Source organism: Triturus cristatus, chromosome 9 (assembly GCF_964204655.1).
Source record: "Triturus cristatus chromosome 9, aTriCri1.1, whole genome shotgun sequence".
NCBI classification, from domain to species: domain Eukaryota; kingdom Metazoa; phylum Chordata; class Amphibia; order Caudata; family Salamandridae; genus Triturus; species Triturus cristatus.
In genome coordinates this window covers 879,074,443-879,089,380 of record NC_140592.1, presented here as the reverse complement: position 1 = coordinate 879,089,380, position 14,938 = coordinate 879,074,443, and positions in this window count along the sequence as shown.

The following is a 14,938-nucleotide window of genomic DNA, read 5'->3' as shown; positions in this document are numbered from 1 at the left end:
CACTTTGTTTTGCTCAGCCCCTCTCCCTATTCAAGGAACAGGCCAGGGTCATCAGTCGCACCACAGGGGGCGGAGCCAGCATTGTGTGGGGAAAACCCAGCCCTATTCAGGACCCAGGTGTACTCCTCCCACCCATCTAGCTGCTGATCTCCCCATTCACCACTGGGTGACTCATCCTGACTCTGGGGGTTCCCTAGCCCGTCACCTGACCTCAACCAGCCAATCGCCAGACAAGGTACACATTTCATACTGCACACAGAAGTGCCCACTTCTAGAAGTGGCACTTCCCCACTAGGTACATGCACGCCGCACACATCGCGCAGCATTCAATCACACGAGTCCGCACATACCAAACTCGGGCCTGCACACCCCGCGCATCAGGAACTACCAGGACACATACATTCCCCCATGCATTCCTATGGGAGGGCAGGCCAACCTCACTACACGCACGCACTTTACCCTGGGACACAGTGGTAAAGTGCGCCAAAGTCAGAAATCACTACACCAAGTCGCCAATAAAAAGCAAAAAGTTTCGGGGTGAACCTGCCAGAAGGGCCGAGTCAAACAGGGGCCATCAGCAGAAGGGCATAGCGCCCTCCCTCCATCAAGGTACTGTGTGATTTTCTGTAGGGGGCCTGCGCGGAGGGAGCCGGGGTCCCCGCTACTGTTGAGTGTGCAAGCTTGGCGGCGCCGAAGGGCCCTGGGTCTATCCTTGTAAACAGCGAGGGGATTTGCCAACCCCGATTTGGAGTGAGATATCGTCGCTGTGGGTGGAAGGTGCGGGGGGCCCACGAGGTGCACCATCGTACTGCTGGCCAGTCGTAACTACACACGAGGGTGAACCAACTCCAGTTTGGTAACTTTTTTCAAACAAGAGAAGGGAAAAACACGCCATAGGGGTGCCGACTAAGGGAAACATGAGAGGCTGCTGATTACAGCTGCACCATCAGTCTTTTCTGTCAAATGAAGTGAGACCCCGGAAAACGACACCTAGACACATGGAAGTTGGGAATTAACTTGCAGCCAAGCAAGAGGGGTACCAACCGTAGCTAGAATACCTGCGCTTGTTAGTGGATGGGGTGAAGTCCCACTTCAGCACACATAGATATTGCTGGCGGGACAGTGGAAGTGCACGGCGGTGAGCAAAAAAAAGATATCGGAGGCCTCAGGCAATCTGGCAGAGGCGGTAGATACCACTGAGTGTTGTACGAGGCCGTGGCCACATTTGAAGTGAACAATCTCTGCTTCTTTGGTTCTGACTAGCATGGTGGGTGAAGTGCGTACTTCGTCAGGAGTGACGCGAAGACTGGTGCTTGCCCATCGGCCAGGATCTTCTGTCCCTGTCCAAGGAGAGACTGGGCTGCTCACGGAGGCTCTCACCAGAGAATTCACTGCTTAAGGTGTATGCCACGACTGGGGTGCCGTTATGGGTAAACGGGACAAACAGGCTAAGATCACCTTTGAAAAACTCACCACAAGACTACAGGATATGGGGTCGACGCCGGTCACCCTGGTGCCCGACATACAGCTAGAGCCCGAACAGGAGGAGGACATCAAAACTATGCTGCGAGAGGTGAAGGTCAGCTTGCGGGATATAGATTCAAAACTCGACTCCCTAGTGCTGCGCATGGACAATGTCTCACAAAGAGTAGATAAGCACGAATCCCGTATTGATAGATTGGAAACCAGGGTCTCTGATTCAGACGACCGCCAAGTTGAAATGCACAAGCGTCTATTCCGCATGGAAAAGGTGCTTGACGTAATTAAAGCGTGAAACAAAGACCTTGAAGCGAGGTCACGAAGAAACAACGTCCATATCACGGGTATTCCAGAGTCCACGAACATAGCAAATATGGAGCACTACATTGAAGGGTTACTACGAGAACTGTTTGGGTCTGGCCTATCGGAGATGTTCCTGGTGAAAAGAGCACATCGCACCCTGGGACCCAGGCCACCCTGGCGCCCAGCCATGGCAGATACTGGCTCGGCTTTTGAACTACAAAGATAGGGACACTATTCTGAGGCTGGCCCGGGAGAAGGGGGACATACAACACCAGGGAAATCACATTGCTTTTTACCCGGACTTTACGCAGGCGGACCAGGCTGCGCTGCGAGAATTCGTCCCTGCCAAGAAACTCTTCCAAAAGTCTGGTACAAAATATGCTATGTTGTACCCTGTGAAGCTCAGAGTCCAGACTGGGGACAAACCTATGATCTTCATGGAGGCCAGTGCTGCTTTGAAGTTTGCAAAACAGACAGCGAGAAAGCAGCAAATGAGAGATTCGCCAGCTGCGGTCTCTCTGAACAGCCAGCTAGGTGACAATGACTGATGTATTTTGTATGATGGCTAATACTCCTGAAGTGCGGTACACAGCTCGCAGCCACACTTCCCTCTAGCTATACTAATTGTGTACAGTTCGAATGTCCTGGTAGCAAGTAATTCTACTCTGCAGTTTGCCGGCAAATCTTCACCCCCTTGGGATGATTCCCTTTAGCTCTGGGTTCTCAGGGCTTCTGTTTGTAATGAGATTTTCAGGGTATACACAACCTGATTGGGGGGTTGGTGTAGGAGGTGGGTGGGTGGGGGTTGTTGTGTTGTTTGATGCAGTACACATCAAGTTTCATATTGCATCTGCCCTGGATGGTCAGCATTCCACATGCACGTTATATATGCACCACGCCCTCTGTAGGATTACTAAACAGCTGGGGTTCCGCTCAGGGTCGCTATGGGGTGGGGATGGGTGGTGGATGGGATGGACAGGGTATTGTTAGTTCTTGTTTATTGCAGTGCATAACCTATTCTTTACTGGATATTTTGTATATATTGAATACTTGTCATTATCTGGAGTTCGCCCCCATACAGCGGGAGGGATACTTTAGGGAGCCACGGAAAGTACACCCCATGGGGCATAAACACAGGTCCCCACGGAGACATATCTTCCCATAGACCTCAATGTCCAAATTGACTTGCATCACGTGGAATGTGCGTAGCCTAAATGACCACAGAAAGTCACGGCTGGTGCAGTCAGATCTAGTGAGGCATGCTGCGGATGTATGCCTCCTACAGGAGACCCATTTGAGAAGTACTGCTTGTGACAGATTTAAATCCACCAGATGGCGCATGATACATACATCTTGCTACTCTAACTATTCCAGAGGAGTGGCCACATTAATTAGACAGGGCATCCCCTGGCAGACGGCCAATGTAGTCAGTGACCATGAAGGGAGATATCTATTGTTACTGGGGATACTCTTTCACCAAAAGGTTCTCATTGCAAATATTTACGGACCCAATGTAGATGATCCCAATTTCTTCCAGCAGATATGGCACCACATGGGGTGGCGATTTCAACACTGTACTGTCGCTTGAGGAGGACAGAGTTGGCACCTCATGAATACATCACCCACAGGCTGCCGCGGTTTTGAGGGGACTGATTGCCGACTACAGTTTAGTCGATACATGACGGGTGTTTCATCCTAGCTCCCGGGAGGGCACATGCATTACACAGCAACATCACTCTTGGTCACGGTTGGATTTCTGGCTCACATCTCAAGACCTCCACTCCTGGGTGACGGAGGTGACCCATCATGCTCGCACCCTGTCAGACCACTCACCGGTCACTAACTTTGCAGGTACCCAAACCCTACATACAGCCATTCATGAGGTGCCTGCCGCCTAACGCTCTACTAGACGCAGCCTTCCGGGAAGAGATTCACACGCAGATTACAGACTACTTTGAACACAACATAGGCTCAGTGGAGACCGCTGGCGCACTTTGAGAGGCATTTAAGGTGGTCATCCGGGGGCCCTGCATAGCGGGGCAGACCAGGGTACTCCATGACATTCGAGGTTGTCTGAGCAGGCTTGACTCTGAGTTGCATGCGATGGAGGCACAGTATTACACCACACACTCAGCCACAACAATGGGGCAGATCCGTAGTAAACTCACAGAATATCAAGAAGAGGCTAATAGGGAGGTAAAATTCCTACACAAACGCACAACTGCGCATAGAAAGGAGAGGGAGACAGGCCGGGCAAGACACTTGCAAATCTTCTGTGCCCCCCCCAGAGGCTCCACCTTCATCATGTCGCTTAACACCCCTGCAGACGGAGTGGTTCACTCTCCACCGGCTATTCTTGCCACTATGCGGGATTTCTATGCACAATTATATACATCCCAGGTAACCCCACCAGATTCGGTCCTTGAGGCATACTTCGATTCCATAGAGTTGCTATGGTTTAGTAGAGTGCATTGTGAGTACCTCGACATCCCATTCACTGTGGAGAATGTGCGTCAGGTCATTGGCAGCCTGCGGGCGGATAAGGCACCGGGTGCGGATGGCCTGACCTAAAAATTCTACAAAGAATACTTGCCCCATACCTCCTGGCGGTATACCAAGAGGCACTGCAGGAGGGAGTCCTTCCTGGTTCGATGCGCGAAGCTATTATAATCACTCTTTTAAAAACGGATAAGGACCCCCAGCAATGTGACTCTTATCGTCCACTCTCACTAATAAATCTAGACGCCAAGATCTTCGCCAAACTTTTGGCCACTAGACTGCAACCCTTGTTACCATTGATCGTAAGGTGGGACCAATCTGGCTTTGTGCCAGGCAGATCGACCTCTCACAATTTAAATGCTATTTGGGCTACTGCACTACCTCGCCCCCCATGTATCCGCGATTGCGGCTCTCTTAGACGCCCCTAAGGCGTTCGATTCTTTGGAATGGGGGTTCCTGTTCCCGCTTCTTAGAAGATTAGGCCTGAGCCCTCTTTTTATCCAGCAAATTCAACTTCTTTACACGCAACCCACTGCGCGATTACAGATAAATGGATTGATCTCAAAACCAAGCCATTACACAGGGCTGCCCCTGTCTCCGTTATTATTCGCGATTGCGACAGTACCACTGGCAGCTCGACTGCGGCAGCACCACACAAACAGGGGGAATTGGATTCACAACAAGGGCACTCACCGTGTCGATGTACGTGGACATCACTTTATATATGGTAAACCCAAAAGACAATTTATCGCCCATGACACGTGAGGTTGTACGATATAGTGGACACACCGGAGTAAACAAATTGGAGCAAGTCCGTAATTCTTCCGCTTACACCTGGAACCCAGGCCTTTGCGACTGACTGTCTGCTTGTTTGGGCATCCGGCCCAATTCGCTACCTGGGCATATGGTTCAGCAGCAATTTGCAGGAACTGTGGTCAGCCAATTACGGCAGGGTGGTGGCCTGGATCGAAGAGAGGGTAAAAAGATGGAAGACCATTCCCCTTTCACTTGCCAGCCGCATAGCGGTGGCCAAGATTATTATACTGCTGAAACTCTTATACCTCTTTGTGAATATTCCTTTGCCACTCAAGGTACATTTTTTTACTCGCCTCAGGTCACTTATGATCGAACTGGTGTTGGCCGGTGGACAGCCTAGGATATCCTGGGAGGCATTGACTCTTACACAAGCGCAGGGTGGAATGGCAGCCCCGGACTTTGTCCTCTATGCTTATAGTGCACAGGCACAATTCTTACACTTCTGGGTGCACCCCGCACCTTTCCAGCCCCACGTTGTAATTGAAATAGATATGGCAGCACCTCTCCCATTGTCCACAGCACTATTCCACTCATATAAGCACCCCCGCGACGAAATGGATACGGTGCAAGTTATGAGGTGGGCATGGGAGGGTCTTCGTAAACTGGCACATTTAGACATACTGTACGTCTATACCACTCCCGAACAATCCGCTGATCCCTCCGCTCCTGGAATTCAGATCACATAACTGCTTGGTCATGCATAACATAAGGAAAGGCTGTAATCTCTACCCCAAAGATACTTTTCTCACCCAACAGCAACTATGCGACCCCACACCACACTCAGCGCTAGATTATGTTAACATATGATCAAGTCCGTGCATCCTGCAAGAGTAACTTCCCCACATTTCCAGAGACGCCGCCGACGTTGCCGGCACTGGAAAACCTATTAACGGTGGAATTGTGGCGGAAAAACATATCTCGCATTTATAACATTACCCAGAAATAAATTCTGATCATTAGCCCTACCTCTCGTAAGGCCTGGGAGGAGGATCTGGGGGAAAACCTTACAGATAAGCAGTGGGATCTCAGTTGCAGACAGATAGAGAGATTGTGACCCAATTACCGCCTCATCCACTTTAAGTATCTCCACCGCCTCTATCGCACACCCATACAATTACGCAGGATGGGAGGATGACGGATGTAGGAGGTTCGGTACCCACCGGGTGACCTTTTTACATTTAGCATGGCAGTGTAGACCAATAGCAAGCTTCTGGATAAACATACTGCGCCATGTCAAAGCCATCACTGGGCTGGACTTACCCTGTACGCCACTGGTATCCTTATTGGGAATTATGGAGACAGTTCCACCTAAATTATGTAAATTACCTGAAATGCTACTTTTAATGGCCAAATGACAGGAGGCTATACACTGGGGGGCGACCCTGCCTCCCACAACGGAGTGGGTTGCAAGTGTGACATACTGCAGGGCACAGCTGACAACTTATTGGGAACTTTTGCCAACAAGATCTCGCCCTCTAGATATATCAGAACCCTTTGTGAATCGGTTAAAGTCTGCGGCTGCAGAGGTCCTGTGACATAACAAAAGTGCGATGTATTCCATGTGCTGTTGATCTCAAGATTGTGATGCGCAGTGATGCTCTGTAATGTACGTTATGTATAACCCTCCCTGATGTAGTTGATGACAAGTATTTTCTTTTGCTCTTGTTGGTGTCATGGTGGGCTTCCATTGTTGGAAATGTGATGGGGTTTCGAACTGACTTGTAGACTTGATGATAGGTATTGCACTGCACTTTGTTAATGTTGTACACTTAACGAGAAATGCCAATAAAAAGAATTAAAAACATTAAAGTTATAACAAAGCGCAGGTCCACAGCCAGTCACAGGCCGGCAAACCAGAGAACACTAACCCTACGAACATGCTTGAACAAAATGACTGACATTTGCTGGGTAAGGCGCTCAGCAACAAGGTCAACGCCACCGCTGATGGGGCACATGATTGTTTCCGATGACAACAGCCATATATTGTACGGAATGCATGCTGGGCAGCTGTGGCACCTCAGGGGGTAGAATGTTTTTACCATAGCTAGTCGAACATTGCTTAGAAGTCAAGTAAGGGGGTAAGAGAGCAGTGAACAACATTCATACACAATTTGTTGGTTCTGCTGCCCAATGATTTGATGACTTTGCTGGGCTTTACGCCCCTTAGTTGTAGGCATGGATGGATAAGATATCCTATAGGAACGTGGTGGCGATGTACGAGTTTATCACAGTTTGTTGGGCTCCCACCGCCCTCAAGTGTATTACACATTGTTTTTTTTGTTGGGGGGTACTAGGGATTCAGGGAAAGGGGGGGGGAAACATGTCGCCATGTCAAATGTTGGGGGACTTGACATGGAAGGGGAGTCAAGAGAACATTCATTGAATTGTAGTAGTGGCCCGGATGACTCTAAATGTTTTAGTCTAGATAGACACATGATGCTTGCAAAAGATAATTGGAAAGTGCAAAATGAGTGGGGGGGTATGATCAAGCAGCCACGCAGGGGGACTGTACTATAAGCTTTGTAACCTGGAACATAAAAGGGCTCAATGATCAGCGAAAAATCTTAAAGGAGGTTTTATATCTGCTCAGGCATCATATAGACGTGGCAGTACTGCAGGAAACTCATTTGGCGCCTAACACAGGGCTGTTAACACAGAGGAAAATGAAGGGTGTCTGCGTTGCTGCCGACTTTACCTCGCACGCCAGTGGGGTCCTTATATGGGCTCGAAAGGGGGCCAACATCAGAATGCAAGCAGTTGAAAACGACCCGGATGGGAGGTTTGTTATAGTGCAATATCAAAGGAAACCTGGATGTGTGCACAGAGGGTGTGTATGGTCCGAATTATGATAATACCCAATTCTATCGATCTCTCCATAGCAAGCTTGCTGCATACTCAAGAATGCCCACTTTTTTGGGGGTGGCAATTTCAATTGTGTGCAATCCCTGGTGCTTGACCCCTCTAAAGGCCCTTTGCGTGCCCCCTCATTGGCTGCAAAGGCTAATGCAGCAATAGCAGAGGACGAGGACATGGTTGACATATGGCATCACCGTGCCACAACGGGAAGGGATTAGGGAATACCCACATTATTCGTCGGTATACCATACGCACACGTGAATATATTGGCTGGCGTCCGTGGTTTAATGCTGTTCATAAATTGCGAACACCTGCCCCGCACATAGATCACTCCCCAGTCAAACTACAGCTACAAATAGATGATCTACAGGCGAGGGTCCGTATGTGGTGCTTTCCGCAGTACTCCCTCCTTGATGAGGTGTTTCGGGTGGAAGTCTAGAAGGAGAATGACCGGTTTTTCTCCACTAACCTTGGCAGTGTCCCAAAGATGGCCACTATATGGGAAACTTTTAGGGGAGATGTCATATCAAAGCACATAGGAGTACTTTGTTCCATTAGAGGTAAATTACAGAAGCTGGAGGCCGACTTATTGGTCCTGGAGCAGCGGGCTCTTGCAGACTCTTCCCCGCACCCCCACCCCCCGAAGTGATGGCACAGATTAGGTCCAGGATAAACAAATATAATGATGAAGGGCAAGCAGAAGTGGTACATTTGGGAAAATACGCCACCGCAAAACTATATGGTGAGAGAGTCTGAGCGCCACGCTGACTGCTCCGACCCATCCATCCAGAGGTTCTGGTGCTGTGTTGGAGCTATGCAACAACAACGGTGTGATACTAAGTGGAGCGGCACAGACAGATTCCGCTCCTATTACACGGAGCTTTACACTTCTTACCCATCTGAGTCTGAAGAATCGATGAGGAATATCTACCAGATATAGCCATGAAGTGGCTGTCAAACCGCCACAGATGGCGTCTTTGCGCCCCACCGAGATTGCAGCAGCCCAATGATAAGGCCCCTGGATCTGATGGGTTAACAGTGGCATTTTACAAAGGCTATCAGGATCAACTACTCCCCCATTTGGTAAACTTACTTGAGGAAATGGCGACGGATAGCATAATGCCACCTAGTTTGAAAGAAGTTACCTTTATCACCCTATTAAAACAAGCATTGGCATAGCCAATAGGTCTTGCTTTTGGGACCTTATAAGTCAATGGTTTCACTCAAATGTAAGGTACAAGCCTAACTTACATCAGGGTTAACCTCTCTACCGTTCAAGCCAATCAAGAGTCTGTGACCTATTTAGTTGCAGTTACCTGGTTACATTTCAATAAACAACAGAATGTGTTATACTCAAGAAGATGTTGTGGACAATGGTTTATTTGTAGCACGGTGCGCCTTGTGTTTCAGCCATGATGTCTGTGCGTTAGGCTAGGAGCAAACATCACATTTGAGACCTGTATCAGATGTCAGGTTAGGCAAAGCAGAGGAACTATGTCTCGAGAGATTTATAGAACACAATTGATCGCGGTGGTAGCAGCTCACACAGTTCATGTTCACATAGATTCCAAAACATTGAGGTTGACTGAGCTTTAGCCAAGTTGCTGTTCATGAGGCCAGACCACCATATTCTGTTGCCCATCACAGAGTCAATATGTAAATAAAAGTGAAATTTCCCAACTCACTAGCATTATTCCTAGAACTTTATTATAGCACATAGACTATGAGCACACAGCAGCAGGAGGAAGCCCAAAGCATATACACAAACAAGACTGCTGCGTATGGGCCAAGAATGGGGAGTATGTCAGAGTGTTTCTTTACTTTTGCTATAATCGTGGCACCCGCGATTTACTTTTAACATTAAAAGTGAAGCGCGTGTGCCGCGATTATAGCAAAAGTAAAGAAATAGATGTTTTTTTCTATTTCTTTACTTTTGCTATAATCGCAGCACCGGCTGTTTACTTTTAACGGGTGCCGCGATTATAGCAAAAGTAAAGAAATAGAAAAAAACATCTATTTCTTTACTTTGGCTATAATTGCGGCACCCGCGCTTCGTGTGAAAGTGAAAGAAAACAAGGGCGTGCGCAGCAGTTATGGAGAGGTGGAGCGTGGCGCGCGTGCTTGTGTGCGTGACCGCAAGCTGGTGGCCGCTTTGGTAGCACTGAGAAAAGCCGCATACTAAATGTCTCGCCACAGCAGCGCATGCGCTGGCTCAGGTGAGACCTAAAAAGAGGAGGGAAATGCCAATCATTTGCTCACATAAGATTATGCCTTCATTTGGAGCAAAGTTATGTAAGAATACCAGGGGTGATTGAGGAAAACGACAACTGTTTTAGTTTTCTTGGGGGTACTTGGCTGTGTAAAATCGTTCCCAAATAACTATTTGCTTTGGGTGAAGTAAATGTGTGATCATTACTAAGATGGGAAAATAACAGCAGGGAGTATGTGAATAACAAGAAACCTGCGAGTTCATGAATGCGGTTGCCTTTTCCTTCATAGCAAACAGTCTAGAAAAATAGTATACAAACCTGAAGTACTGGTTTATTTGCCCTGAGAGTGGTATGCATGGCATATCTTAGTTTTCAAACTTATGCCAACAGACAACCCTCTGAAATCCGCACCAAATTAGTCAAAACAGATCGCATTATAACTTAGCTAACGAATAAAAGCACCTGTTGCAAGGCTATGCGTTTCTAGGTTTATTGGATACGCTAGCACTGATGGTTAATACTCTTGGGGGGGGGCTATGTTCTGGGTTTTATTAGTCAAAAGGTTTAATCCTCATAAGACTGTCATTGGGTTAGTGTTCCTGCTGCTCAGCATGGCATGTTACATGCAAGTCAAAATTTCTCTGTGGGTGTTGTAGAGCTAATAACCGGTTACGTTAGTAGCTCTACAAGTTTAAATGGGAGCAAAACAGCTCACAGGTTATGCATCCATGATCTACTGCAAATGCCAGCATGTAATCTATAAAGAATTAATTTGAATCTTTGTGGTTCTAACCCAGTCTTTCATTCACTTACGTTGGAATTGCATGATGTGTCAGTGGGTACTAGTAGAATTACACACATCAATCTACACACAATATGAAATTTGACCCCAAAAATGCGAAGCACGCACCCAGAGTCTTTGTTTACCATTGCAATGCAAAACAAAGCTGGTCCTGTGAATTTACAACTTGCTTCTGGCCAGAAGACACTTTGGGCAAAAAGAGCAAAATGTTAAAACTTGTAATTGCACGTGGAGTCAGATGTCCTTGAGGTGGGTGGGGTGGGGCGGCTAGGGAGAGGTCAGTCTGCAACCCCTAAGCCCCTCTTCGTACAGCACCTCAGCACAGACCGTGTCTGTGGGTGCTGCAGAGACATTCAACAATTAGTGGCCATTGCAACAAAATCTATCAACAGTACATAGGGTGAACAGTGCTAGTTGCCACTGAAGAGCTCTAGTGGGACCGGTGGTTTTCTATTCTACACAAAGCAGCAGTGACATCGAAGACCTGGGTTCTGGCATTTTTTAGTAATACTAACAAGTACAACTCAAACATTGCACTTTTTTGATAAGCAGCACTCCAACGCACACCATGCAGACTCGAGAGACAGGATTGTAGTAAACCATACAATAGAAATACTCTGATGCGTTTGAGATTAAGCGGGGGGGGGGGGATAGAGTGCAGATTTCAGGAGGGCAGTGTTACGCACACTTACTGTGTCTTACTAACATTATTACCTCTTAATGCGTTTGAATAAACCTAGATGTACGGCAGTCAGAAAGCCTCAGTCATGGTCACCCCTAGCTTTGGTATTATCAAAGAGTGATGTTGGGGTAATGCCCAGACTATCTTCATTACAAAGATACGTTATCCTCATCCCAAGCCTTCTAAACAATCCCCCCCGCAATCATCTCCCTGGGTGGTATTTAGTGCTTTTGTAGAGGTATAATGTTATGAGAACAGTCGGTGGAGCTTATACCACCTCCCCAAGATAACAGTTTGCCGGGAACATAGTTTGCCGATAAGGATTGGCTATTCCCTCAGAACATCTTGAGAATGTACACACATGCTAGAATATGTTGGCCGTGTTGCTTCCTCTGTTCAAAATGTTCAGAGACACCACTGGCATGACTGCGTGTGACATGCTACACACATGCGTCCTGAAGTTTTACCCTGGGTCTGCAGTCTGGTCCATATTTACGCTGCATCTGCCTGTGGGTACTCTGGTCCTTGTGTGCTTGTATCCTGCCTCTGCCAGTTCCAGCTGCGCTATGTTTTTGCTAGGACCCCTCCCCGTCTGTAGGGTCTGCTGGAGTACCGCCCACAGTGCGTCATGCCCTTCTGTAACTGGCACCCCTTCCCTCCATCAGCGCTCGCGCTGTGTGCGTCTGCCCTCTGCGGTCAGCGGATTGGCTGGCTCTACCTTCACCCCCCCCCCGGCTGCGGCGCGGGATGAATGGAGGTGCCTCTTGCCTCCTCTCTATTGGCTTGTAGAAAACAGTGCTAAATATCATTGGCTGGGCTGGAGGGGGCGAGCCCCGGCCTCAGGAACGTACTACGGCTCGCCCGGCATGTCCTCGTGCCTCAGCGGCCGCACACAGACAAGGCCGCTCAACCTCGCGAGCCACGATAGTACCTTGTGAGCGGCCCTGTCAGTGTGCGGCACAGGACGGCAGTGCCTCCCCGCTGCAATTCAGCTCCTCGGGCACGTTCTGTTAACAATGTAGATACACACGGATGCCTGGTCTGTAATCTCAATACCGTGCTGTTTCATGTGTATCTTCGGGCATCTCATCTGTCACATTCTGCAGGAATTGTTCTCAAAACAGACGTCTGTGCTGAATATTTTTGCACCTTTTGTTGCAATGTAACGTGTAACTAACTCCTGTGGTGTGGTGCTTGGATTGTAAAAACGTAAATGGCCATCTTCTCCGTTTAAAAAGGTTGCGAAGAAATGGCTACTAATTTGTCATTTAAGGTTATTCACAGTAGGGTGCATTCGGCTGGCAAAGTGTGCGTAGCGAAAGTACCCGAGACATGGGACTCTGGTATTTAGTTAGCTGCACAAGAGCACAAAACTTAGACCAGTGTAGAACTTTGCTATGTGGGTGATAGGCCACACCTTTCTTCAAGAAGACCTTTCAGGTCACAAAGTTTTCCAGTGCAAGGAGTAGAGCAAGAGGCAGAGCTATGTTGCCACTGTTATCTACACTTTTCACACGATTTCCTTAAAAAAAATACGTTTAACAGTAGCTAGTAGTGTGTTCAGAAATGTAGCCACTTAAATACACGCCAGGGTAAATTCCTTTCACTGTGGGTCAGCTCGTATTGTTGGAAACACTTGCTGCTTCCTACTTTAGCGACTTAAAGCACCCTAAAGCAGAATCAACCTTTATCAATGTCCCGTGTAGCGTTCATTGCAAATCGTGTAGAGGTGCTAAACATTCTAACCAGAGTGAAGGACAAGAATAAATCTGATGTGATTTGAAAAGTTCCAAGAAAGTAACATGGCCACCACACACCTATCCAGAAAAGAAAATCTCATAAATATGGTTCTTAGTAAAGTAACTTTCTGTTTAGATTTGCAATTCTTTATTTTCGTCGACATGTGCCTTTCCTTCCATGCTGTGGGACTGAAAGACAAGTGTGGCAGAGGGGAGAGAGAAGAGGGGGCCTGCGCGATTCACTTGCGGGAGGGATTGGCTGGCGCCGCGATAATTGATAACATATGGCACCAGCTGCTCACTCCCGCAAGTAAATCACTAGACGTACACGAGTTGCCATTGAAGGCAATGGAAGGCGTGCACGTTTTTGGCTGACAAGCCAAAGTGACAGCTAAAGGTCTTTTGCCTACGCAGCGCATGCGCGCTGCGTAGGCGAGACCTAAAAAAGACAAACCTCCGCAGCAATGTTCCTCCTATAGGCCGCTCTTGTTGCTGAACACAGACACCAAATTGTTCGCTAAAGTACTGGGGAATCGGCGAGCACCCTTACTTCCAATGGTGGTTGCCCCTGAACAATCTGGATTTGTGCCTACCCGCTCATTAACAAGTAACCTATGCACTCTCTTTGGCACGATTGCAGGTCTCGACCCAGAGATACATGCAGCTGCAATTTTTCTCGACGCTGAGAAGGCAGCCGATTCAGTTGAGTGGGGCTTTCGGAGGGCAGTGCTGGAACGGATGGGGGTGGGCAGGATTTTCCTTAAATTGGTGGATGTACTGTATGAGAAACTAGTGGAGCGTGTGCGTGTGAATGGACTCCTCTCAGAGCCAATACCAACCACGCAGAGCACAAGGCAGGGGTGTCCTTTGTCCCCCCTGCTGAATGCGCTGACTGCAGAGCCTCTTGCGTGTGCACTACGTGAATACCACAGGCACCGGGGGATATGCTTCCCAATGTAGAACTTAATAATTACGGCATACGCAGACAACATCCTTTTTATATGTTAGTAAGCCGGCGCGGAACTTAACATCAATCCTGCAAGAGGTAGAGCGAGTCGGACAGCATTCAGGTTTGCACATTATTTAGAGCAAATCCATTGCATTGCCCCTTACCCCTAACACCCTCCCAGTCGAGAGTGCCAACCCCATTGAGTGGACATCGGAGCCAACTAGATATCTGGGTGTGCAGATACACACTGATCCGGAAGTGATGATGCAAGAAAACTATGGCAGAACTGTACAGTTCTCGGACTCCGTGGAAAAATTGTTTTGGCTGCCACGGTCACTATTGAGGCGAATCTCGCTTATGTAAATGATAGTACTCCCACGGTTTCGTTTATTTGCCAACATACCTATTCTACTGGCGAAATCATTCTTCCGCACACTACGCTCTCTTTTGCTCTGGCTTGCCTGGGTCAGGAAACAGGCGCGGGTGCAGTGGGAAATGTTGATTAGATCTTACGCGGAGGGAGGGTTGAGCGCCCCAGACTTCAAGCTGTCCTACTGTGCTGCGCAGCTGATGCATGCATGCATTTTTCTGTTTGCACAGTGC